This window comes from Cetorhinus maximus, chromosome 1, assembly GCF_964194155.1.
Source record: "Cetorhinus maximus chromosome 1, sCetMax3.hap1.1, whole genome shotgun sequence".
Classification (NCBI taxonomy): Eukaryota; Metazoa; Chordata; class Chondrichthyes; order Lamniformes; family Cetorhinidae; genus Cetorhinus; species Cetorhinus maximus.
This window is the reverse complement of record NC_135879.1, coordinates 65,160,703-65,188,460: the sequence shown is the minus strand read 5'-3', so window position 1 is coordinate 65,188,460 and position 27,758 is coordinate 65,160,703. Positions and strand designations below refer to the sequence as shown.

The following is a 27,758-nucleotide window of genomic DNA, read 5'->3' as shown; positions in this document are numbered from 1 at the left end:
CGTGCTTCTACTTATCAGGATTTTCCAAAGAATATGAAGTTGGAAGGCTTCTTTCAATTCATTGATGCTAGAAGATTACTCTGTGTAATCTCAGGCACTGCTGCAACAAGTAGAACAGAGATTTTAATTCAAAGGAACGGCAATTGGAGACCAGTTTCTTCTTATTTTAAAAACATTACAACTATCCTTGAGTTAAGATTTCCTCCGTGTTCTATATGTAATGAAACTAGCATTTCATTCAGGGGTTTCAAATTTTGACAGCACATAGAAAAAAAATCTCCTTTTGTGCCAAAACTGGGCTTTAACCTATCTTAAAGTTATAAGGAAGCTTATTTCCCAACATGACTAACAGCCAATATTGTCTATTATCACAAGGCAGGAAACGATATGTGGACACATAGCATGTATAAGCTTGTACATGTGGATAGTTTCTTGCTGATATTTAAGTGCATATTTGTGGTAAATTATTTTTAAGGCAGAGAAGGAAATGTTAAGGCTTTATCATTGGTTTAACTTTAACTATATACGAAAACATACTTCACCTATTCCTGGCAGGCTCTTAAATAACCACATGTGCTGTAGAAAATTAAAGCAAGCAGTAGTATTTCCATCTTCTCACATATTCTGCAGTAATTTCAAATAGAATCATTTGAGGCGTGCTTCCACTTATCAGGATTTTCCAAAGAACATGAAGTTGGAAGGCTTCTTTCAATCCATTGATGCTAGAAGATTTGAACCAAGCTGGGTCTTTAAGTTTTATAAGACTGAATCTGAGTTAATTTGCTGTTGAAGTGACACGACACACCATCTTGCTTAAACAACAAACCCCTCCTTTAGAATATACCTTGTGTTTAAAGGCTGTCGGCAGTCCTGGTGAACCCCTAAAAAGCAGACCAGTTCACGTCTAACTAAACTTACAGCCTACTGATAGTGTGGAGCTGGACAACACACAAAGAGCAAGTCAGGACTACAGCTCTGTGTAGATGATTCACAGGATACAGCGTGCAGAGGCCCAGCTGTGTTATGATGCTAACCCTGGGGCTCCTTGGGGAAATCGAGAGCTATTTGCAATCCAAAATGTTAAATAAATAAACTTCTTAGTCAGTTCAGTGGTGCCAATTAGTGATATATTATCTCAGTTTCAGGGGAATGTGATAGTTGGTAGAGGGTTGTGCTTGATCAGGATTTCCACAAACTGCGATAGAAATAGCCAAAAGCTAAAAGCTACTGCGGATGCTGGAAATCCAAAACAAAATAAAAACAGAATTACCTGGAAAAACTCAGCAAGTCTGGCAGCATCGGCGGAGAAGAAATCAGTCAACGTTTCGAGCCCTCATGGCCCTTCAGCAGAACTGAAGCATAGTTTCAACAAGGGAGAAATATAAATTGGTTTAAGGTGGGTGGGGGGGAAGAGACACATTGAGGGTGTGGTGTGAGCAGATAATCAAAAGATGTCAGAGACAAAAGGGTCAAAGAGGTGTTGAAGGTGGTGGTCTTTGTCTGAGAAAAGTGCTAATTAAGAATGCAAGACAGGATATTCAAAGTACAGCTCTAGTGGGGGTGGGGTGGAAAGACTAAAGGTTTTAGTTTTAGATTTAAAAATAATGGAAATAGGTGGGGAAAGAAGAATCTATATAAATTATTGAAAAAAAGGCGGGTGGGGGGGGGAAAAGAAACGGGGTGGGGATGGGGGGAGGGGGGTTTAAGATCTAAAGTTGTTGAATTCAATATTCAGCCCAGAAGGCTGTAAAGTGCCTAGTCGGAAGATGAGGTGCTGTTCCTCCAGTTTGCGTTGGGCTTCACTGGAACAATGCAGCAAGCCAAGGACAGACATGTGGGCAAGAGAACAGGGTGGAGTGTTAAAATGGCAAGCGACAGGGAGGTTTGGGTCTTTCTTGCGGACAGACCGCAGGTGTTCCGCAAAACGGTCGCCCAGTTTGCGTTTGGTCTCTCCAATGTAGAGGAGACCGCATTGGGAGCAACGAATGCAGTAGACTAAGTTAGGGGAAATGCAAGTGAAATGCTGCTTCACTTGGAAGGAGTGTTTGGGCCCTTGGACGGTGAGGAGAGAGGAAGTGAAGGGGCAGGTGTTGCATCTTCTGCGTGGGCATGGGGAGGTGCCATAAGTGGGGGTTGAGGAGTAGGGGGTGATGGAGGAGTGGACCAGGGTGTCCCGGAGGGAACGATCCCTACGGAATGCCGTCAAGGGGGGTGAAGGGAAGATGTGTTTGGTGGTGGCATCATGCTGGAGTTGGCGGAAATGGCGGAGGATGATCCTTTGAATGCGGAGGCTGGTGGGGTGATAAGTGAGGACAAGGGGGACCCTATCATGTTTCTGGGAAGGAGGAGAAGGCGTGAGGGAGGATGCGCGGGATATGGGCCGGACACGGTTGAGGGCCCTGTCAACGACCGTGGATGGAAAACCTCGGTTAAGGAAGAAGGAGGACATGTCAGAGGAGCTGTTTTTGAAGGTAGCGTCATCAGAACAGATGCGACGGAGGCGAAGGAACTGAGAGAATGGGATGGAGTCTTTACAGGAAGCGGGGTGTGAGGAGCTGTAGTCGAGGTAGCTGTGGGAGTCGGTAGGCTTGTAATGGATATTGGTGGACAGTCTATCATCAGAAATTGAGACAGAGAGGTCAAGGAAGGGAAGAGAAGTGTCAGAGATGGACCATGTGAAGATGATGGAGGGGTGGAGATTGGAAGCAAAATTAATAAATTTTTCCAGGTCCCGACGAGAGCATGAAGCAGCACCAAAGTAATCATCGATGTACCGGAGAAAGAGTTGTGGGAGGGGGCCGGAGTAGGACTGGAACAAGGAATGTTCCACATACCCCATAAAGAGACAGGCATAGCTGGGGCCCATGCGGGTACCCATAGCCACACCTTTTATTTGGAGGAAGTGAGAGGAGTTAAAGGAGAAATTGTTCAGTGTGAGAACAAGTTCAGCCAAACGGAGGAGAGTAGTGGTGGATGGGGATTGTTGGGGCCTCTGTTCAAGGAAGAAGCTAAGGGCCCTCAGACCATCCTGGTGGGGGATGGAGGTGTAGAGGGATTGGACATCCATGGTGAAGAGGAAGCGGTTGGGGCCAGGGAACTGGAAATTGTTGATGTGACGTAAGGTGTCAGAGGAATCACGGATGTAGGTGGGAAGGGACTGGACAAGGGGAGAGAGAAGGGAGTCAAGATAACGAGAAATGAGTTCCGTGGGGCAGGAACAGGCTGACACGATCGGTCTGCCAGGACAGTTCTGTTTGTGGATTTTGGGTAGGAGGTAGAAGCGGGCCGTCCGAGGTTGGGCGACTATCAAGTTGGAAGCTGTGGGAGGAAGATCTCCAGAGGAGATGAGGTCAGTGACAGTCCTGGAAACAATGGCTTGATGTTCTGTGGTGGGGTCATGGTCCAGGGAGAGGTAGGAGGAAACGTCTGCGAGTTGACGCTCAGCCTCCGCGAGGTAGAGGTCAATGCGCCAGACAACAACAGTACCACCCTTGTCAGCGGGTTTGATGACAATGTTGGGGTTGGACCTGAGAGAACGGAGTGCAGTGAGTTCAGAGAGAGACAGATTAGAATGGGTGAGAGGAGCAGAGAAATTGAGACGGCTAATGTCACGCCGACAGTTCTCAATGAAAAGATCAAGAGAAGGTAAGAATCCAGAGGGAGGGGTCCAAGTGGAGGGAGAATATTGGAGGTGGGTAAAAGGATCCGTTGAACGGGGAGAGGACTCCTGCCCAAAGAAGTGAGCACGGAGACGAAGACGGCGGAAGAAGAGTTCAGCATCATGCCGAGCCCGAAATTCATTGAGATGAGGGCGTAAGGGTATGAAACTAAGTCCTTTGCTGAGCACTGAACGTTCAGCATCGGAGAGGGGAAGGTCAGGGGGTATAGTGAATACGCGGCTGGGGCTGGGATTGGAAGATGGGGTGAGGACGGAGGGACAAGCAGGGGTGGAGGGTCCCCGATGGGTGTTGGAGTCGATGAGTTGTTGGAGCTTGCGTTCCTTAGCACTTGAGAGAAAGAGAAAAAGTTTCTTGTTGAGGCGACGGATGAGGCGAAGAATAAAATGAAACTGGGGGCACGCGCAGCTTTGAAAAAGGGTGCGGCGGTGCTGCTGGAGGGAGAGGTCGAGTGTGTTCATATGGCGGCGCATGGCACTGAGTGTGGATCTCAGAATGCGACGGGAACAGCAGTCCGAGAAACGTTTTATGTCCCGGAGATACCTGTAATCCTGGGTGGGTTCGAAACAAGAGGGATGGAATTTCAGTTGAAATCCACGTGGGGTGAGTCGGAGACGGAGACAGTCACTGAGAAAGGAGATATGGCTGTGAAAGCGGGTTTTAGTAAACACCTTGTCAAACACCAGGAGAGAAATGGAAAGCAATGAAGGTGAGCAGGGCAGAAGAGACAGTCGGAAATCCTGTCGGAGGACAGAACCATACTTCTTCCAAGAGGGCATTTTTTTGAAGAGAGGTGGCAGTCAATCAAACACAAAGATAAAAACAAAAAGCTAAAAGCTACTGCGGATGGCATGGGCCCCAGCTATGCCTGTCTCTTTATGGGGTATGTGGAACATTCCTTGTTCCAGTCCTACTCCGGCCCCCTCCCACAACTCTTTCTCCGGTACATCGATGATTACTTTGGTGCTGCTTCATGCTCTCGTCGGGACCTGGAAAAATTTATTAATTTTGCTTCCAATCTCCACCCCTCCATCATCTTCACATGGTCCATCTCTGACACTTCTCTTCCCTTCCTTGACCTCTCTGTCTCAATTTCTGATGATAGACTGTCCACCAATATCCATTACAAGCCTACCGACTCCCACAGCTACCTCGACTACAGCTCCTCACACCCCGCTTCCTGTAAAGACTCCATCCCATTCTCTCAGTTCCTTCGCCTCCGTCGCATCTGTTCTGATGACGCTACCTTCAAAAACAGCTCCTCTGACATGTCCTCCTTCTTCCTTAACCGAGGTTTTCCATCCACGGTCGTTGACAGGGCCCTCAACCGTGTCCGGCCCATATCCCGCGCATCCTCCCTCACGCCTTCTCCTCCTTCCCAGAAACATGATAGGGTCCCCCTTGTCCTCACTTATCACCCCACCAGCCTCCGCATTCAAAGGATCATCCTCCGCCATTTCCGCCAACTCCAGCATGATGCCACCACCAAACACATCTTCCCTTCACCCCCCTTGACGGCATTCCGTAGGGATCGTTCCCTCCGGGACACCCTGGTCCACTCCTCCATCACCCCCTACTCCTCAACCCCCACTTATGGCACCTCCCCATGCCCACGCAGAAGATGCAACACCTGCCCCTTCACTTCCTCTCTCCTCACCGTCCAAGGGCCCAAACACTCCTTCCAAGTGAAGCAGCATTTCACTTGCATTTCCCCTAACTTAGTCTACTGCATTCGTTGCTCCCAATGCGGTCTCCTCTACATTGGAGAGACCAAACGCAAACTGGGCGACCGTTTTGCGGAACACCTGCGGTCTGTCCGCAAGAAAGACCCAAACCTCCCTGTCGCTTGCCATTTTAACACTCCACCCTGTTCTCTTGCCCACATGTCTGTCCTTGGCTTGCTGCATTGTTCCAGTGAAGCCCAACGCAAACTGGAGGAACAGCACCTCATCTTCCGACTAGGCACTTTACAGCCTTCTGGGCTGAATATTGAATTCAACAACTTTAGATCTTAAACCCCCCTCCCCCCATCCCCACCCCGTTTCTTTTCCCCCCCCCACCCGCCTTTTTTTCAATAATTTATATAGATTCTTCTTTCCCCACCTATTTCCATTATTTTTAAATCTAAAACTAAAACCTTTAGTCTTTCCACCCCACCCCCACTAGAGCTGTACTTTGAATATCCTGTCTTGCATTCTTAATTAGCACTTTTCTCAGACAAAGACCACCACCTTCAACACCTCTTTGACCCTTTTGTCTCTGACATCTTTTGATTATCTGCTCACACCACACCCTCAATGTGTCTCTTCCCCCCCACCCACCTTAAACCAATTTATATTTCTCCCTTGTTGAAACTATGCTTCAGTTCTGCTGAAGGGCCATGAGGGCTCGAAACGTTGACTGATTTCTTCTCCGCCGATAGAAATAGCCACTTGGCAAACGTTTCCTCTACAGCTCATCTAACCATTCACTCGGATAAAGTTAACAAAAAGGACTCAAGAACATATTTTACAGAAGAGTGATTTATGAGGTTGATCTTAACTCCCAGTGAGGAGCCAGTTTTCCACAGTTCAAGGCCATGGCAATTCCAACCTCTGCACTTCATTGCCATGCCACCAGTGCACTCCCACCTACAACCTGCTGGTTTCAGCAGGTGCTGAAGACACCCACCTGAAGTATATGTAGAGACGGACCCTGCCCCTCGAGGAAAGTGGGCGGGAAGTAGGTGTCAGCTCATGGCCGTGTCCTGGCCTGCTGAAGAATAGGGGTTCAGGGAGAGTCCTGAAGAAACAATGGGGGCATCCAAGGCAGGGCCAGCCTAAACTTTCCTTGCAATGCCTGCAGCAGCATGTCTACACCTCCTGGTCTCACAAAGGAAAGTAAAAAACTTACCCTTTACAGTCTCATCACACCTTGATCCTTTTCAATCTGGCAGGAAGCCTGCAGGCTTGAATTAGGATGCCTTGGGGTCTGATTGATGTTAATGGACATAGCTTATTTATAGAAGGACCCTGTCAGCTGCAGGCCTCTGGCACTGGCTCAGAAGAGCAGGTTAAAATCCAACACCTTGGGATCCAGCAAGTAAGTAACCTGGGGCATTTTAATTGCCCACCAAGCCAGTTCCTGCTGAGTGGGTAGGGTTAAAATCCCCTCACCATCTAAAACATTTTGATGGCTCTGGGTGCATTGCAACATTAAACTAACTTCCTTTATTGCCTGAGCATTGTGAACATTGCTTAGGATCCTGATTCCAAATCTAATGAGGTGAAATCATGCTTTGTGATGCTAGTGATGAATGCATTAATATAAAATTCCTTTGTTGGCTATTATAATGAAGGTATTAGTACAATCATTTCAAGATGTGTTTTCAATTCCTTTGTGTTTTGTGAGAATCATGAATTTTATAGTGTGAGGGTGAGTAATAGGTCATTTGTCACATTGAAGTAGATGCTTCCTTGGAGTTGAATGTATCAAAGAGTACAGTTGCTACAGAAACTGTCCAGTTATCCATACCACATAGAGTGATGCAAGCTTCTAATTAACCAACTTTAAGCAAGTTCTGAAACATGTTATGCATTTTGTGATAATGAACAGCTATAATATTAAGGATGATTTCACACCCCAGTACATGGGAACGAATTTTCAAGCTGCTAGGTATCAAAGCACCTTAGGCTGCTTTACGGCTTTAGGTACTATATGTACCGCCAAGCTGTTAATGGGGCATTTCTGATCCATTGTCTTTTATCTTAATGCAAATGTTAATGGAAATTATCCAAATTTACTGCTTCAACAAGTCACTGAATCTAATCAATGATGTGACAAGTTATGCAGATGGCAATAAGGGGTGCAAAATAGTGACAAAAAAGTTACTGAGGAATCCACATCTTCATAAAGTACAAAAAAAGCAGTACATAAGATTCATGCATACTTTCCTTGCACCACAATGTCATTAACCACAACAGAAGGGCGTTAAGATACCTGGGGCTGTCACTGTACAGAAATACTTACATTTCCAGAGTAATAGGAAATGCTGAGACTTGCAGAAAGTGAATCAACAACTGAAGCCGAGAGTTCAAATGTAAGATCTCTCAAACAGTGAAATACTTCAGGCAATCACTTGCCACACAATGATACTAATTGACTAAATGTTTTAATGTTCTAGGTGAGAAGACCAGCACATCTTCTGAGTCTTCTTGTCCTGATTAGAGTTCATTCTTTGTAACTCATAAATAAGAGGAGCCACTGGTGAAGGGAGCAGAAGCTCCCAGAAGATTTCTGATGAAAGCCTGAGGCCTAATTTAGTTTAGTGATGGGCAGCTGAGATGGAGATGTTCACTCCCACCAACTGGATCTTCAGCAGCCTCCTAGTTGCCATTATAGTCAGTATCACCACTCCTCTTCAGGTCATATTTTGGGACGGCAGCACAGCAACAAGAATGCAGGTTAATCACCCAGGTACTCCACGTCCATTCTCCATTGTCATTTACATACAGGGAAAAAAATTCAAAGATGGTGTGGCCGAGATCCAAAAGAGGATAAGGAAACTTGTAATCAAGGTTCTATAATCAGGAATCCAATGGAATCCACCTTATTTTCTCTCCTTCTCTGCTGTTATACATCCTGATAATGGTGGAAAATTTAGCCTAGTGTGCATAAAGTGAGAAACCTCATTAATTCACAACCAACATTTTTGCTACAATTAGTTAATGGAAGCAAAGATGTTTACGTGTTGTAGCAACATTTGTCAAGTCCTCTGTATCTCATTTTCCGATAATATTTATTCAAAACTTAAAATCACAACTACATTGTCTTGAATCCATGATCACTTAAAAAAGAGGGAACTTAGATTTAAATAGTGCTGCTTTCGCACTTCAGTACATCTTGAGGCATTTAATGGACTAATAATTGCTTTTGGAAGTGTAGCCACTGTTGTACTGTGGTCAAACATGACCTCCAATTTGTACAAAGCAAGGTCCAACAAATAGCAATGAAATAAATGACCAAAGAAAATGTTTTAGTAATGATGGTTGAGGAATAAGTATAGTCAGGACAGGGGCAGAACTCTCCTGCCCTTCTTAAAATACTACCATACTACCATAGGGTCTTCTATGTCCAGCTGAGTCAAGGTCACAGTTTGACATCTCATCCAAAGGACAGCACCTTTGACAATGCAACACTCCCTTCCATGCTACACTGAAGTGCCAGCCTGCTTTATGAACTCAAGCCTGGTAGCTGTTATAGCACATATAAATAATTTTTAGCTCTTTGTCCACTGAAAATGTCTTACAGTAGTAAAAAAAATTGCAGTTCATGAATAGTTAAAGTCAACTAATTAAAATATTCTGGTAACTTCTTGTTTTCTGCACTCCTGACTCACCATTCACAAATTTGGGCTTGTGGTCCTTGTGATATTCCATAAACAAACTTAAAGATTGGTAAGCTTTTCCCCAGGAGCATGGAAGACAGGATTTATCTCATTCTTTATCTCCACTGATAATTCTTCCACAAGCCGACCGTCAAAATTCAATTTAAAGGTCAACAACTCAGATGAGGAGATTAGGAATGACGATTATGAAGAGACATCTGGTGAAAGCAAATACATCACATCCCCAAAGACACAAGATCAACGGTCCAGGCCCAACACTGTACCATTTTAAAGTGGGGGAACTCAACTGTGAAAGATTCTCCAAAAGTCTATATTTGCATTCCACAATACAAGACAAGCTGTAGAGACAGTAGATGCAAGGGTCATCATCTTGAATGGTTCCTGCAGATTGGAAGATGGCAAATGTAACCCCGCTATTTAAGAAAGGACGGAGAGAAGAAATGGAAAACTACAGACCTGTTAGCCTAACATCAGTTGTGGGAAAATGTTAGAATCGATAATAAAGTATGTGAAATGAGGACACCTGGAAAGTAATGGTAGGATTGAACAGGCTCAACATAGATTTATGAAATGTTTAATAAACCTGTTGGAGTTTCTTGAGGATGTAACTAGCAGAATAAATAAGGGGGAACCAGTGGATGTGGTATATTTAGATTTTCAGGAAGTTTTTGAAAGGTCCCACACAAGAAGTTAGTGAACAAAATTAGAGCACATGGGATTGGGGGGAATGTATTGGCATGAATTGAGAACTGGTTAATGGACAGAAAACAGAAAGTAGGAATAAATGGATCATTTTCAGATCAGTGGGACCAGTGGGGTACCTCAAGGATCAGTGCTTGGGCCCCAGCTATTCATAATCTATATCAATTATTTAGACGTGGGGCTCAAATATAATACTTCCAAGTTTGTAGATGACACAAAACGAGGTGGAAGTGTGAGTTATGAGAAGGATGCAAAGTTGCTTCAAGGGGATTTGGAGAGGCTAAGTGAGTGGGCAAAAATTGGAAGATGGAATACAATGTGGAGAAATGAGAGGTTATCTAATTTGGCAATTACATAAGGCCTTGGTGAGACCTCACCTGGAGTATTGTGCGCAGTTTTGATCTCCTTACCCAAGGAAAGATATACTTGCCATAGAGGGAATGCAACAAAGTTTCATCAAATGAATTTCTGGGATGGAGGATTGTCCCCTGAGGAAAGATTAAATAAACTGGGCTTTTATTCTCTGGAGTTTAGAAGAATGAGGGGTGATCTCATTCAAACATACAAAATTCTTACAGGGCTCGACAGGGCAGATGCAGAAAGGATGTTTTCCCTGGCTGGGGTTCGGAATTCTCTGCCCCAGAGGGCTTTGGAGGCTCAGTCACTGAGATCAATAGATTGCTGCACACTAAAAACTTCAAGGGATAGTGCAGGAAAATGCTGGCGGAGCAGGCTCGAAGGGCTGAATGGCCTACTCTTGCTCCTATTTCTTATGTTCTTAAGTTCTTAAGCCAGAGGGTCAACCAAAACAGATCCAAAAGACACTCATGCGATACTTTCCATGTGTTGGCCCTTCACACATTGCCAGCGCAAGCAGAAACTATATTGAAAAATATATTCAATTGCTCACGTACAATTATGCAAAAGACCCATGGCACCATGTAGTCTGGTAATACGAGATGATGTGGCATGATACTGTGCAATTTGATTGGGCAGTTTGGCTGTTGAGGCCATCTGCTCATCACACTGCAGGATGTTTCCAGACAAAGGTAAATCTGCAGATTTGAGAGCAGCATCGAGCTCTTCAGTGGCTGATGTGGCCCCAAACACAGATTATGACCCTTTTGTGTAATGGTTTGCGCCAGCTTTCAGCAGTTAGTCCCTCAGAGTAGCTGGAAAAAAAAAGAGCAAATCCCTATAGCTCCTTGTTTCAATTTATTGCATTTAATAACAAAATACATCAATTAACTGATCCATTAATTTTACACATTCTTACAGCAATAAATTTGATTAATGAATTTTAAACAATATGAAGACACTGTTATACTTCATATTTATTCTCTTAGTACTGTCTTAGTTAACTACAATTTTGAGTATAAAAATTTTGAGATACAAAGAAAAAATATACCCATGTAATTTTACAGTAATTTGATGAAACAGTTTATGTTAGTCATCTGACTGGCCTCCTTTCTGTAAGCCAGTTCTCCAGTTCCATTTAATGTGCTGGTTTGAAAACTGCAGCATGGTTCCTCCTCAACCATGATTGATTTTGATGTAACCAACAATCCTCTCAAGTACCGCATTGGGAAAATTCCAGTCTGGCTTTGTTATGGTCTTCTAATTACAACACAGACCGGACATACTGAAGAAAGAAAATAAGTGGATCCGAATGCTATTTATTTTTGAGAAGCTCCACAATAACATCTCACCAGTTTACTGATCCTGATCTCTAAAGTAGTAAACCATTTCATTTGACTTTATGAATAAACGTTGGCATTTTTGATCGACAGTCATTTGATGATAAGATTAACTCTGAGCCGTCTAGCTACAATGTGTACAGTCTACCAATTCAAATTGAATTAGTCTGGCAGGATTCTCCTGGACTCCTGAATATATAGTTTACAATTAATTTCCAAATGTCTCCCATAAACCTTTCCATCACATTGAATCATTGTCCATTTCAAATAGTACAGACATGGAGCAACACATAACATTAGTTAATTTATTTACCTACTTCCCAATATGAATATTTATAACAATCTCTAATTGCAGCTAAAGAAAAAAATTGATGCACAGCTTTAAAAGATTTGACCTGTGTTTTTGAACATTCTCCACTTCCATACCCCTCTAGTTTTTTTTTGTAATTGATTCTTCTTTTTTCCTATTTTTATCTTCTACATCTTTTTCCTTTCTCCCCATTTCCTTCCTTGCTCTTAGGAATTTCTATTTCTCTATCTTTCACATTCCTCACTTACAGCAATGAGCGTAGCTGAAGGAAGCCATTCAGCCCATCTGGCTCAGGCTTCTCTAGAAGCCTAGTTTCCCTTTCATGACATCCAGGTGCTTCTCGAATGACTCCAGTACTTTTCCCTCCACTACCCTACACGGAAAACCTGTCCAGATATTAATCACACTTAATTGTGTGAAGAAATGCTCCAAAATCAGATCCAAACAATGCCTTTTGCTAATTTGAACTTCATTGTCCTATATTTGTGGCTTAACTTGAAATATCATTCCAAAACAAGCATCTGAAATGGTGGCCAATTTACAATCCAATTCTCCTTCAACCACATATCCCGATTAGAAGGTGTAGCACTGATCCTCGGGGCATTCAGTGCACCTGCCAAGCTTGTCATCATTCCTCTATCTGGTACCTGCTGCTTCCTCTCTTTCAACTTTTCATGAAGGATTTTAATGAAGGCATTCTGAGAGTCTGGATCTAATACATTATTGGGCTTTCCAATTTCCAATCGGGACATCATTTCCTCAACAAAGCACAGAGAGTGGTCAGGCAAGACCTACCACCCCCTCCCCAAAATCCTCTGAAATTACATTAGCCATGTTTGTCCATCACCTCTTTTTTCCAAAACAGGAGTTCTAGCTAATCTTCAATCCAGTGGGATCTATATTTTTTTTTCGGGGTAACTACGCAACCCATCAATCCTGCAGGCAGAGGCATATTTTAGGAAATTACAAGCATACAACCTGTGATTTTCTGTCCTTCGCAATTAATGAATCAGACTCATGGCTTGGTGCCTCCAATTTCTAGAGATACAATTATTGGAAGTACCACTTGGTGCTGGGACCATCGGATCATGACTCATGGCCACCTATTGGGCTAAAAATTCATTTTGGCTCATGTTGTGACACAGAATAGTTGGAGCACTGGCAGTGAAGTTGGAGGCCCTGTTGGAGATGAAGTTGGAGTGTGCTGTGGAAGTCAATCAGGTGTGCGGAGGTAGCTCACCATCAATAGAGCATCAATTTAGGCCAATGAGCTACCTCACTGGCAACAAGCCTCAGGTACGTTTGGGAGAGGATGGGGGAGGACTGGAAGGCAAGTTTAAAAGTAAATATACATTTTGGTGACAGTCTCCAACTATCCCTCGAATGACTGCTGGTTAGGCTGTTGAAAATCCAAAAAACCTGAGCAGAACATGCCCAGTGTAAGTTTCTGTGCTAGCAGAGGGCAATTGGAAAATATATGTTAGATTACCTAGACTCAGCTACATGGTTTCCTACTAGAGTTAAAAAAGCAAGTGTCCTGACTCTTACTGGATATCTGGTACTCAAAAAGACGACTATTCCTTTCATGTATCGCTCAGTCAGAAGACTGTGGTTAGTAAACAGCTCTAAATGATGAAATTGTAAGAGGAGATTTTACCACTGGTTTAACACTTAAGGAGATAACTTTTACCTTCATTGCTTAAGCAATGATTGGTGGAGGAAATTGGCCACTTGTTATAGAGCCAGTCTGATTTTCACTTCCATCCATTTCAATGGAAATAAAAATTGGGCAGGTTCTTGAACAAGCAGGAGATGCAGTTCAGCAGCTTACTGCCCATGTTGTCAAGGTGAAAAATACACCTAAAGACCCAATGTGTAGCACGAAATAGCATGAACAAAATAACAATAAGAAGCTCTTCTGGAAACTGTTATATCAATGACAGCACTGGAAGTGTGAAGAGCCTTTAGTAGCACACTGGATTATCACTGACTCAGAAAATGTTTTAAAATATTTATCTTCTGTGTACCTGTGCTGTTCTCAGAATGGACAGCGCCCATAGTCCCCATCCATAAACCCAACCCAAGGGTCCGAATTTGTGGAGACTACAAAATGACAGTTAATAAAGTAGCTAAGCTTGACAGGCACCCCATTTCAAAAATCAAAGATCACATGATCTTTAGTACCCAATAGGGTGTGCCAAGCTGGCAGGTGGAACCACCAACACGAAGCTCGATATGAGTCATGCTTATCAACAACTAGGAGTTAGTTAATGCCTCCCGGGAATTTGTCACAATTAATACCCACAAAGGATTGTACCAATATACTCGATTGCCTTCCAGTATCTCCTCAGCTTGCGCCATCTTCCAGGGAACAATAGAAAGCTTACTGCAGGGATTGCCCCACATTGTAGTCTATTTAGACAATCTATTGGTGACAGGATCCACTGAAAAACAGTATTTGGCAAACTTTTCTAAAATGTTTTTCTAAAACGTTTCTTGCAAGGTGGAGTGCGTTTTAAAAAAAGTGCACGTTCCAAGCGAGGGAGGTAATCTATTTGGGTCACCGGGGTTCACAGGGCCTCCACCCAATTGAGGAGGAAGTGAGAGCCATAAGAAAGGCACCTGTGCCAAAGAACGCCTCAGAGTTCAAATCATTCCTAGGAATGATCAACTATTATGGGCAGTTCTTACCCAATTTGTCTACAGTGCTGGCCTACTCAAAAAGTACCAACGTTGATCTTGGGAGACACCCCAGAAAGAAACTTTCATACAGGTGAAACAATTGTTGCACTCGTCCAACCCATTAGTGCATTATGACCAGACAAAAGAATTGGTGTTGACATGTGATGCAACTCCCTATGGAGTGGGAGCAGTGCTTTCTCATCGGATGGACGATGGCATGGAACAGCCAATAGGTTATGTATCAAGGACGCTTACCACAGCGAAAAAGGGATACTCATAGATAAAGAAGGCCTGTCCATCATCTTTGGCGCAAAGAGATTTCACCAGTCCGTACACGGCTGCCATTTTACAATCATTTCAGATCACAAACCATTGCTAGGATTGTTCAGTGAGGACAAGGCTATACCATGCATAGCCTCAGCAAGAATACAACGATAGACTTTAATACTGGCAGCATATGAATACACTTTCTTATATAGGCCTGGCAATCAAATCGTAAATGCCGATGCACTTAGTCATTTGCCTTTACAAGAAAATGATGAGGACGACCTAGTTCCACAGGAACTTGTTTTATTGCTTTATTGTTAAATTTCTTAGATTCTTCACTGGTATGTGCTCGACGGATCAGAGACTGGACAAGTCGTGACCCAGTCCTATCTCAAGTACGAGAACAAGTGCTTCATGGTTGATCACAAGAGCCCATGTCTGACGAAATGAAACCGTACTTCAACAGAAGACATGAAATAACCAGCCAGGATGGCATCTTATTGTGGGCAGCATGAGTGATAGTTCCTCCAAAGGGAAGGGGGCCACTTTTAAGTGAACTACACAGCGCACATCCAGGAATTTCCCGAATGAAGACCATAGCATGCAGCTACCTATTGGGGCATGGGATGGATGGCAAAAGAGAAAGTTTAATGAAGAATTGTGTGCAATGTCAGCAACTGCAAAAATTGCCATTGACAGCTCCGTCACACCCTTGGGAGTGGCCAGGTAGACCCTGGGTGTGGTTACACATTGACTATGTGAGACCTTTCTTGGAACAATGTTTCTGATCATTGTCGATGCCCATTCAAAATGGATGGACATATATGAGATGAAGTCACCAATGTCAACTGCTACAATTGAGAAGCTACATCTTAAGTTTCCACCCAAGAAGTGTCTGCTGATCAACTGTACAAATAGTACAACTCGGCCTCCACTCACAACAGTGCCCCACCCTGTATAGTAAGTTGCTTGTGATTTCTGAGAACGCAGCATGAATGCTACAGTAAATTGTGAGTGTCTCTTTCTGCTCACTGCAGAGCTGTTGTTCCATGCTTCACAGACAGTTATTTCAAGCCCTGAGAACAGTATGACAATGACAGGGAAAGACAGAGAAAGATCAGAAAATCTCATAGCTCCCTTACAGTCAACGTTTTTCAATATATTTAATTTCTTAGTGTCAATAACAGCAGCAAGTAGAAAGTGCATACAAATAAAATGATAGTGCTATTGCTAAAATTATTTCCTTTGTGGGTGGTGTGGCATCTGTCAGAGAGAAGCAGTGCAACCTTGACAATGATGCATAGAAGCTGCTGGAGGAAATCGCTCCAAGGGTTTAATAGCAGTGGCATTACTGACAATCAAACTATAGTATTCATTTAGCTATTACAATGTACAGAAGGACAGCCAGTGACATTCTGGAGATTGTATATTAAATAGCACGCAACTAGTAAATGTTAAGTGCTAAAGTAAATACTTGTAGTATGCGGTTCGCAGGCATAACATGGGGGCTGTGCACTCACTTGACTACCTGAAGCGTGCTATAGAGATATAAGCTGATGTTGTCATTTGCCTGGAAATCCCTTGAGGCAACACGCAGCCTCTTCCACTGACGGTGTAGGTGTTTGTGGGGTCAGTGGGAGGTCACTGCATTTAAAAACAGGCAGCAGAAACCTGTGCCACTATGGGTCCATCTCAGACACAGGGAATGCTGCAAAATAAGACCTTGTTGCATGGGCAGGGGGATGACGTCAGGCACCCACACCTTCCTCCTCTAGTAACTTTCAATTCGGCCTGTCACTGCCCTTTTTTGTAAAGGGACCTCATAAAACAAAAACATTTTATTTAGGCTTAAATCTTCAGAAGTCTAGGAGGCACAAAGGAAAGTCTCTCAACCAGCACTGAGGAGGCTGGTATGCCTCGTCAAAGCTTCTAAGAGGTCCTGGGGATTGCCAATGTAAGATGGCTGAATCGCAATTCTTCTACATCACTGGCCTTAAGAGGGTAGATGAAAGTTCCAGTCCCTTACAAGGCCCAGCACAGGTCATACTTAATGTATCTAAGTCCCTCTCATTCTGGCTCTTCTGCTGCACTCCCACCGGGGTTATGATGGAAAAGTTGAAGATTTTAAACCTCATTACATACCAGAGAATTGGCTTTTTAAGATTTTCCTCCTTGCCTTCAAATCCCTCAAGGCCTTGCCCCTATCCATCTCCACACCTTCCACTGTTTATCACTAAGAACACTCTCTAAATCCTTGTTCCTTGATTTCTCTGTTACAGCACCAACAAACCTTTATCAGTAAATATGATCCTGCCCTCTGGGCCTCCTCCTTTAGCACCCCCCATGTATTTTGCTTCCTACGTTCAAAAACCCTTTTAAGAAGCCTGATCTTTGATCATTCTTTTCCCCTTAAAATCATTTTCTTTCCCCCCTTTCCTTCAGTTACTCACTGCCTATATGGGATCTCAAGATACTCACTATATATACGGGATTTGCACAGAGTTGGTGTGAGTGATGGGTATTATTCATACAGGGGTGTACACCACTTTTCTCGCTGCATCTACCTTAGACACTAGACAAACAAATCTCCATAACGAGTGCAGCCTGTCATATTTTCAGACATTAGCCTCTTTGCTTTATGATCCTGTAACTCATTCAGTCACAGCAAAAGGCACAAGTCCGTCAGTTTAAATCTGTTGGATTGATGTTTTGAAGTCAGTGGCGAATTGCTGGGAGTTGTGCTATAACATGGTTACACACAAAGGCAAATGTCCTACTTTCAGCTCTTTGCTGGCATAGAAAGCAGCACAGACAGACGCCATTTCAGTGCTGGTATGAAGTATAGATGTAGCAAAAGATGCAACAGTCTGTATCACTAGTACTTCCAGCAGAGGTTTTGAAGATTTGGCACACATAGCGCAAGTAGGAGGAAATTATTAATCTTCTTTCTCTGAGTGACCTACCCAGACACAAACACCAGCTCAAACCTCCGTGTACAGTTTTTTTTGTTTAAAAAGAATTAAATACTTTGTACCATTAGTATGCTACTCCCATAGCTGAACTACAGCGGCACAAAAGGCTGGTTTGTAGCACTGCATTTTGTAAACTGCTGAACAAGGCATCACTGTGCTAACATTCTCCTCCTCACCACGCTAACCGCTAACACCGCCACCACTCAGAATATGTACCAGTTTTCAAACGTTCAAAACTCAATGAAATTACCTGGGAAGTCACTTATGCCACCTTTAACTAGAGTGCAATGTTTCGACTTGAACAAAAGCACTCCCAGGGCAACATAGCCCCTTCCTTCTGGTCTGTGTGATTTGCTTTCCTTTTTATCCAATCACTACAAGGTCACAACAAGCCAGGTCTGTGTGAACAAAGAACTCATGAAAAGATTACAACACAATGGAGAACTCAATACTGTACCATGAAAACTTGTTTTTAGACCATAAGACCATAAGACATAGGAGCAGAAATTAGGCCATTCGGCCATCGAGTCTGGTCCACCATTCAATCATGGCTGATAAGTTTCTCAACCCCATTCTCCCGACTTCTCCCCGTAACCTTTGATCCCCTTACCAATCAAGAACCTATCTATCTCGGTCTTAAATACACTCAATGACCTGGCCTCCACAGCCTTCTGTGGCAATGAATTCCATAGATTCACCACTCTCTGGCTAAAGAAGTTTCTCCTCAACTCTGTTCTAAAAGGTCTTCCCTTTACTCTGAGGCTGTGCCCTTGGGTCCTAGTCTCTCCTACTAATGGAAATATCTTCCCACGTCCACTCTATCCAGGCCTTTTAGTATTCTGTAAGTTTCAATCAGATCCCCCCACATCCTTCTAAACTCCATCGAGTATAGACCCAGAGTCCTCAAACGTTCCTCATATGTTAAGCCTTTCATTCCTGGGATCGTTCTCGTGAACCTCCTCTGGACCCTCTCCAGGGCCAGCACAACCTTCCTGAGATCCGGGGCCCAAAATTGCTCACAATATTCTAAATGTGGTCTGACCAGAGCCTTATAAAGCCTCAGCAGCACATCCCTGCTTTTATATTCTAGTCCTCTCAAAATAAATGCCAACATTGCATTTGCCTTCCTAACTACTGACTCAACCTGCAAGTTAACCTTAAGAGAATCCTGGAGTAGGACTTTTTTAAAAATAGAAATCAAGAAAATGGATTTTCAACATTAGCAGTGTTGTGTGGATTTTTTTTTAACAAATGTGGAGAGCTGAGAAAGCCTTTCTTTGAAACAAACATTCAGACTATGGTCCTAGACTGCAGTTCAGATGGAATCTTGGTCAAATTACCTTACCCTGAAGTCACTCTGCTTTTACAGCCTGTACACAAAGTAGCAACATATTCCAGTGTAGGAAGCATTTGACTAACAATACTGTGAATTTGAAAAATATACATTCATATTTGTTATTTAGCACTGTTCATATTTGTTATTGAGCATTGCTTTGTTCAATCCAATGTCTGACACATGCATGGATCCTCATCACCACATTTAGGAGCCTTCAAACAAATCTACGGAGAAATCGAGACGTGAAGAATTCATGCTTGCCCAATGTGAAGTGTGTACACACGCCCCATTGGGACACCTTGCTTAAGCATGTTCAGAAACCAGTGCACTGACAGGAGTGTCTATTAAGCCTTGGCATTGCCAAAGTGTGTACAGAGATACTGTGAAGTTCAACCAGCTACAATAGTGCAATGGTCAGATTCCCCTGTTTTAGCAGCCAGTATCACTCTACCTATTAGAGAACTTGGTTACAGGGTTACTTAGGGCCCAGCTGTAAGAATCTGAACACGGTGACAGGTCTGCTCCTGCAAGTATCATTAATGAGCCAGGCTGGTTCATCAATCATCAGCCATGTCTTGGAATACTGCGAATCTGCCTGGTTCAACTCTTGGATTACCGAGTCTACTGCTGAAAGGTGACCTCATTGTGAATTTCCATCATCAAATCTCAGTCTCTGCTTACCACTCTCCTCCAAGAAGAGAGCCACTAGTTCAGATGTTCGGCCTGAAATTTGGCCTGGATTTTCATCCTTGAGGCGAGTATAAGGGGGGGGGGGGGGGGGTTGGGAAAATTACTGGCTCAGCCAGCCCGCCTCAGGAGGAAGTGTCCGCAAAAGTGGGATTTTCATTGCTGGGGGCCAGGTGGGGATTGGAGTTGGGTCAGCCAACCTGGGAAGAAGTGTGGAGGCAGCCACAGGGGCTGCCAGGTGCGGAGGTGGGCTGTTTAAAGGCCCACCTCAGTGCCTTGGGACTTTGTCCCAGGTAAAATAAAAACCCTCCGTCCCTCACCACTCACCTTCCACACACTGCCTATGCCCCACCCATGCCACCTCATGCTCCCCACTCACCCACCTTGGCTAATAAAAGTGTCAATCATACCGACCCTTTGAAGTTTCAAAAACCACAAACCCTTGAAACCGCTTAACTTGTGTAAAAAATCATTGTGAAATTGACTGCAGAGATCAGCGAGCCTGACCTGTCAATCAAACAATGTTTCCTCTGGGGAGGAGGTGTTCTCACATTCTAATAACTGTCTGGGCTCTCAGGTTGAATTTCAGTGCCAGTGTGATGCCATCAGGTATGTAGGCCATATGTCCTAATGGCTAGTGGATCGTATCAAACAGCATGTCCCTTTGGCTGTTTGCAACAGGCATAATACGGACCATACCCAACCAGCCCATGCTTGCAAAACTCACAACATAGTGTCTAACATCAGATGTGATTCTGTGATTGGACAACACTTGCTAAGCAATCCTGATTGTGCTAAGAATTACACTGAAAACCAATTTGAGACTACCATTTGGGCTTGCAGTGTGGCTCACTTATGCATGCTAGAAGCCATGTGTATTCACACACAGGGTCCTGTTCTTTGCTGACAGAAGGAGCAGGCCCATGCAGTGCATCTTTTTCCAACAAAAATCTTGGGGGACAGCCATTCCTGGTTCATTCCTCATGGCGATGCCTTGACCAATCAGGGTCAACCTGCCTGGTTTGAATTGCTTGGCAGTTAACTGTTCTCTGCTCATTCTCCATGATAATGCCTCTACAAATCAGAGTCCAGTTGCCAACCAATCAGCGCTCACATCTCAAGCTGCATAAATTGTTGCTCTCTCTACTGTTGGTTTATCTTGTGAGCTGTCTTCATGAGTACAAGTCGAAAAGCATCAATAGCATATCTTTTTCAGAAATACTCAATGTTCGTTTAGTTAAGGTTTGATTGACAGCTCAGGCTCGCTGATCTCTGCAGTCAATTTCACAATGATTTTTTACACAAGTTAAGTGGTTTCAAGGGTTTGTGGTCTTTGAAACATCAAAGGGCCTGGATGACTGACACTTTTATTAGCTTGTACTTCATACTTTTTTTCAAAAGGAGAAACTTCTCAATGGGTGGCTTTTTCAGGGTTTTTTTTAAACACATGTCACTTTACACTACTTGGTTTAACAAAGTGTACAGTGGGTCAATGGGGATGGAAGTGCCATAGTTTGGCATAGGGGGTATGAAAGGCCATAGGGGGTGGGTGGAAGGGCAGGGTTTGGCATAGGAGCCTTGGGGGGTGGATGGGGGGCCTGCAACTTGGCATAGGGAGCATGGGGGGGACCTTTTGAACATGCTTTTTAAAAGGTCCCCTCATGCAGACTCAGCTTCATGACTCCTCTAAGGGGCCGTGAACCCTGACTCATTAAAAACCTGGCCAGACTCCATGAAAATTGCAGAGGAGTGGGAGATGCCTATCTCCGCAATGGAGCCGGCCAGGTCAGGAGAGTGCCAGATGCAGGCTTTTGACATCAGCCAGCCCACATCCTTGAAAGGCACTTCCAAAAATCGCACAGCCCAGGAATGGGGTCAGGAATCCCAAAATCAGGACCCATCTGCCATTTTTAAAGGGCTCCCCAGGTAACCTGACTCTGTCAAAACCCAGGCCATTAACTCGGTTTTTCTCTCTGCCTGACCTGCTGATTATTTCCAGCATTTTCTATTTTTATTTTAGAGTCACTAGGCACTAGAGCTGCAAGACTGGCAAGTGTGGGTTTGAGTAGTCATTTTGTTCACCTAGATATTATTTATGACTATAATATTAAAGCAATAGTTTTCTACAAGAAAGTTGCAAATAGATGTCATCTATATCATAATCAAAAGTAAACTGAAAATTTCACCTCTTGTCTTCCAATTTTCAGATTTGGTAAGAATCCATGCAAATGTCTGTTATCCTTTTTCTGTATGTGCCCTGATCATTCATTCAATGATATATTCCTTAAGGTACTGTTGGTTACCCCAAGTTTGTTTTGGAATCCATAATGGAAATACTCCAGAAATGCTCAATTCTTTCTGTACCAGCCAGAGGTGACAGGGTGGACTGCATTCCAATCCAGACTATTCACCCTAACCCTAATCTTGGTGATGGATCACATTAAGCTCGGAATAGGTGGCCCCTGCTTGTATAGGCACAAGATTAGTATTCAATTCATGTTGCCAATGAAAAATTCAAAGCACAGCCCTCCCACTCCAATAGGGGGTTTGTCCAAGATTGCTAATGGATCGAAAATGTAAGGGAAACAAAGTTCTCTTAACAGGTAATCAGAGAGGATCCTTTGGGATTGATTGTCTTTGCTCCTTTACATCTCTAGGGCCTTTACAAGGCTCAAAAAGGAATCCATGTCTGTTCTAAGGAACCTGCTGGGCAGCATTCCCAAGGTAGCACGGAGATACAGGAGGAATGGGCAGAATACAATACCACTTCTTCCATCCTCACCATGCTAGTGGGAAAAGAGGCAAAACAGATTCAGATTCTGTTCCAAATTCTAGCTCCCTTGCAAATGGGCCACCCAATTTCCACCACCTACTAACTCAGGAATTTTGCACTCCATCGGTTTTGCGCTGTACGCTGAAACTGTCATCATCCAATCATAACCAAATTAGACAGAGAAGGAGACCAAGAAGAATGTACTAGCATCTGTGATGCAGTATAACACTCAATGTGAACGCCAAAATCAACTTGGAGAAAAGGTGAGCACATAACCAGTGTGAGAACATTTCTCAGAGGGCCGCATTGGTGATATATGTCAGAAATCACCAGTTAGTTGTGCTTTGCCATATGGAGCTAGGTTTCCTGCAAAGCAAATAACCCAGCTAAGGGTTACTTTAAAAGCACTGTGTATATATATAGATTAAATAAGCAAATATTATTCAGCACTATTATTTAAATAATAGTTTTTTTCTTATTTCATTCGATGCTAGTGTCGCTGGCTAAGCCAACATTTATTGCCCATCGCTAATTGCCCTTGAGAAGGTAGGGGTGAGCTGCCTTCTTAAACCGCTGCAGTCCATGTGGCGTGGGTACACCCACAGCACTGTTAGGAAGGGAGCTCCAGGATTTTGACCCAGCGACAGCGAAGGCGATATAGTTCCAAGTCAGATTGGTGTGTGTCTTTGAGGGGAACTTGCAGATGGTGTTGTTCCCATGCATCTGCTGCCCTTAGATAGAGGTCACGGGTTTGGAAGGTACATTAGTCCAGTAATTATGTATCATGTGAGCGTGGTATATGAGTGCAAGCAGCCAGCATTGTTGCTCATGCATTACTCACTGTAGTTTGCCTAAATGTTGTATCACAACAATAGGCAATGGTTCAAGCAATTCAGAATGGCATAGAATGACATCTATAAACTATCTAAGTGCTATAACTTTGGAATACAAAGTCTCAGAAGAAGTGAAAATGTAATTGTTTGATTAGATTTAAGTGAAAGCAAAATGCGTCCCACCCTTGGAAATCTTCTATTGATCTACTGAACTGGGTAAAATGAAATCTATTTGAAATTGCTGTGGTTAAGAAAGATACACAGGCTACTGAAGAACGTCCATTCAAGGACATTCAATCACTAGAATTTTCAGAGCAAGGCACAATGTTCTGAAAAACTGTACAAATGCTTTGATATTGTAAAAAGGTGCCATATAAATGCAAGCATTCCTTTCTGATTTGTTCACTCCTAATCATGGTATTGTTCTTATTAAGTCAAGTTTGATATTTCATAGAATATAAAATCAAACCAGCATGGAAGGAGGCCATTCAGTCCATCATGCCTGTGCCTGTTCTTTGGTAAAGCTTTCCAATTAATCTTGCTCCCCTGGCTATTCCCCACAACCCTGTGTTTTTTTTTCCCTTCAAGTATTTATCCAACTCCCTTTTGAATACTAATATTGAATCTGCTTCTAGCAACCTTTCAGGCAATACATTTAAGATCACAACAACTCGTGTAAAAGAATGCTTCCTCATGTCGCCTCTGGTTCTTTTGCCAATCAAAGCTAAACCTGTGTCCTCTGATAACCAAACCCCTTGCTGCTGGAGACAGTTTCTCCTTATGTGCTCTATCAAAACCCTTCATGATTTTGATCAACCCTATCAAATTTCCTCTTAACTTTCCCTGCTCTATGGAGAACAAGCCCAGCTTCTTCAGTCTCTCCACATAACTGAAATCTCTCCTTTCTAGTACCACTCTAGTAAATCTCTTCTCCAGTCTAGTAATCCTCTCCATAATCTTGACAACCTTCCCAAAGTGTGGTGACTAGTATTGTACTGTACACAATATTCCAGCCAAGGGCCAAACGATGGTTGATAAAAGTTTAACATAATTTCCTTGCTTTTGTAGTCTGTTCCTCTATTATTAAAGCCAAGGATCTCATATTGTTTTTTTTTCCTGCCACTTTCAAAACTTGTGTACATAAACACCCAGGTCTCTCTGTTCCTGCATCTCCTTTAAAATGACATCATTTATATTATATTGCTTTTCCTCATTCTTCCTTTCAAAATGTACCACTTGATACTTTGCGGCATTAAATTTCATCAGCTATGTGTCTGCCCATTTCATCAATCTGCCAATATCTTCCTGAAGCCTGTTACTCCATACGCACAAAGTCAGTCACACTACCCCCACATTTCCTCCATAGTGTACAAGGCACTAGTTTGGCCTCAGCTAGAGTATTGGTTCTAGATCTGAGCGCTACATTTTAGGAAGCACATGAAAGCATTAGAGAGAGTGCAGAAAAGATTCACGAGAATGGTTGCAGGGATGAGGAACTTCAGTTATGAAGATAGATTGGAGAAGTTAGGATCGTTTTCTTAGAGAAGAGAGGGCTGAGCTGAGATTTGATAGAGTTATTCCAAATCATGAGGTGTCTGGACAGAATAGGTAAGGAGAAACTGTTCCACTCGTGAAACAATTGAGGATGAGAGACACAGATTTAAAGTAATTGGTAAAAGAAGCAAAAGCGATATGAGGACAATTTTTTCACATAGCAAGTTGTAAACGTCAGGATGCATTGTCTGAGAGTGTGGTGGAGGCAGGTTCAACTGAAGCATTCAGAAGGGAATAGACTGTTATCTGAAAAGGAAGAATGTGCAGGGTTACAATGAGATGATGGAAGAATGGCACTAAATGAATTGCTCATTTGGAGAGCCTTTTGAAAGTCCATATACACAACGTCAACCACACTATCCCCCTCAACCCACTCTGTTACTTTGTTAAATAACTCAATCAAGTTAGACAAGGAAGATTTGCCTTTAATCCATGCTGACTTTCTAATTTTTAGCTCATACTTTTCCAAATTCCAATGAATTTTGGTTTGGAATGCCATCCCTAAATGTTTCCCCACCACTGACCTTAGACAGACTGGCCTGTAAATGACCAGATTTACCCCTCTCCCCCTTTTTGAGACAATGGTGTCACATATGCAGCTTTCTAATCCTCTGGCGCCACCCCTATGTCCAAGAGGGCTGTGGCCAGAGTGTCCGCAATTTCCACCCTTGCTTCCCTCAGTAATCTAGATGCATCCCATGCAGACCGGGTGACTTTTCTACTTTGTGGACAGCAGATCTTTTAAGTACCTCCTCCTTATCTATTCTAATCCTATACAATGTCACTATCGCCTCCTCCTTTACTGCTACATTTGTAGCATCCTCTTCTCTATTGAAGACAGATGGAACATACTTATTTAGTACCTCAGCCATGCCCTTTGCTCCATAAGATGATCTCCTTTTTGGTCCCTAATCAGCCCCACTCTTCCTTTGACTATCCTTTATTAGTTATATCTTTGTAAAAGACTTTTGGATGCACTTTTATGCTAGCTGTTGATCTATTCTCACACCTCTTTTCCTTCTTATGCCCTTTTATACATCTCTTCTGTACTTTCTATATTCAGCTTAGTTCTTCACTGTATTATGAGCATTACAATTACCATTAGCCTCCTTTTTCTGTCTTATCTTAACCTCAGTGTCTTTAGTCATCTGGGAAGCGTTAACTTTGGATGCCCCTCCTGGGAATCTGTCTAGTCAGTACCCAAACCAGTTCCTCTTTGAAGGTCTCCATATCAGTTTGCATTTTGGTCAATAGGTTAGCATTCAGAACCTTCAATTATTCAAACCTCTGTGCAAATCATGCTCTACACTTGTCTCACAGTACACATAAAAAGTACTACCCCAACATCCCAAGCTCCCAGCTGCTGCTCGGGCATGCAGTATTTCACTGTATTCATACTTTGTTATAAAACGTTCATGCTCTTCAACAAGCTGGTTTAAATATTTATTCACTGCAATAATATACAGATTGTTGGAAATGCAACTTCTGCATCTTTATTTTCAAACATTTTGTGCTAGCTTCAAGCTTAGTCTTAAAATAATTTACTCCCTCCCAACCCCAACAAATACATAATTTGGGACTCAACCATTTATATTCCTACACGGGCAGCCTAAAATCATTCCAGTAACAATAGCTTCTCAATCACAATATGAAGAGCTGAGAGGTGAGCGTGTACAGATTGCATCACCATTTCGGATTATTGTGTAGTTTTCTTACTTGCAAACAAAAGAATGCAGACCAGTAGGCGCTTAATAAACTTTATGAAACAATATCCAGGTGGGTTCAATGAAAGTGAATGATGGAGTGTGCCTCCAGAATGCACCCAATGGATGGATGCCATGTCCCATTTATGTGGCTACACTGTAAGAAATAGGTGCAGGTCATACAGCCTCCGCCTGCCATTCAATAAGATCATGGCTTAGTATACTCATCATCTGATCATCTATAACCCTCTGGAGTAAAAAACATTCCAAAGGTTCACAACCTCTGTCTGATCAAATTTCTCATCTCAGTCCTAAATAGCAGACCCCTGATCCTAGACTACGACCCCTAGTCCTAGACTCTCTCAGGAGGACAGCCTCTCAGCATCTACAGCTCTTGAAAGAAAACTTGAATAGCTGGCAATTAGAATTGACTATAATGCTAGCATATATTATTTAACTTTTCTATTTAATCTATAAATGTTTATATATGATAATCTACATGAGTTAAAATAACAAATTTATATTTATATGACAATTCTGTGGTAAATGTCAACAGTAAAAAAAATCAAAAGCTAAAAATTACTAAACAGGAAAACAAGTCATGTCACCAAATTGTGACAAATTAATTATATTGCCAGAATAATAAGGCAAAAGTAGCTGGATTTGTCGTTAGTAGATTGAGCACTGTACCTGACCTGCTTTTATGGTTAAATTACTGAAATTACTAGCTTTTTTATTCTTCCTAGGCGTCACTGAAACTTTTTGTCAAAAAATTACAGCAGGCAACCCGGCTTTTGTCGAAGGATTAGATAAGAAATATGCTTAATACTAAATAATACGCCAGCACCAAAACCGAATGTGAAATTAAAGCTCCATCAGCATCTCAGCTTTCAGCAAAATACTTCTTTACTCACTTGTCCAGCATGGTTGTTTCTTTTTCATGTACTACACAGCGCAAAGAAATATAATCCTCACTGTGTGAAACCCTCTTTCTGCTCAGCAATCAGACTTTCCATCAGACGGGCACTGATGTCAAGCTGCTGGGTCCAGAGTGACGCTACGACAACTAAACAGCTTCGAGTGCACAGCCAGAGCCGGGGAGGCCGACAGTCAGGGAGGTGCAATTAGCCAATGACTGGGCTCTTGAGCTCTCCTGGCTGCTGTGAGCTCATGTTCTGG

The 27,758-nt window shown here is 43.0% G+C and overlaps 1 protein-coding gene across 6 annotated transcripts in view; it reads right to left on the bottom strand.

Annotated features, from left to right (window-relative positions):
* trim2a (tripartite motif containing 2a) overlaps positions 1–27,758 on the bottom strand; it is a 179,660-nt gene that overhangs the window by 87,834 nt on the left and 64,068 nt on the right. For 2 of the 6 annotated variants that reach the window (XM_078541528.1, XM_078541584.1), the window contains exon 1: positions 27,494–27,700. The exons of the other annotated variants lie outside the window; for them this stretch is intronic. The gene's annotated coding sequence lies outside the window, so the exon portion shown is untranslated. Of the gene's footprint in view, positions 1–27,493; positions 27,701–27,758 lie in introns of those variants that run through there. 6 annotated transcript variants of the gene reach the window in all.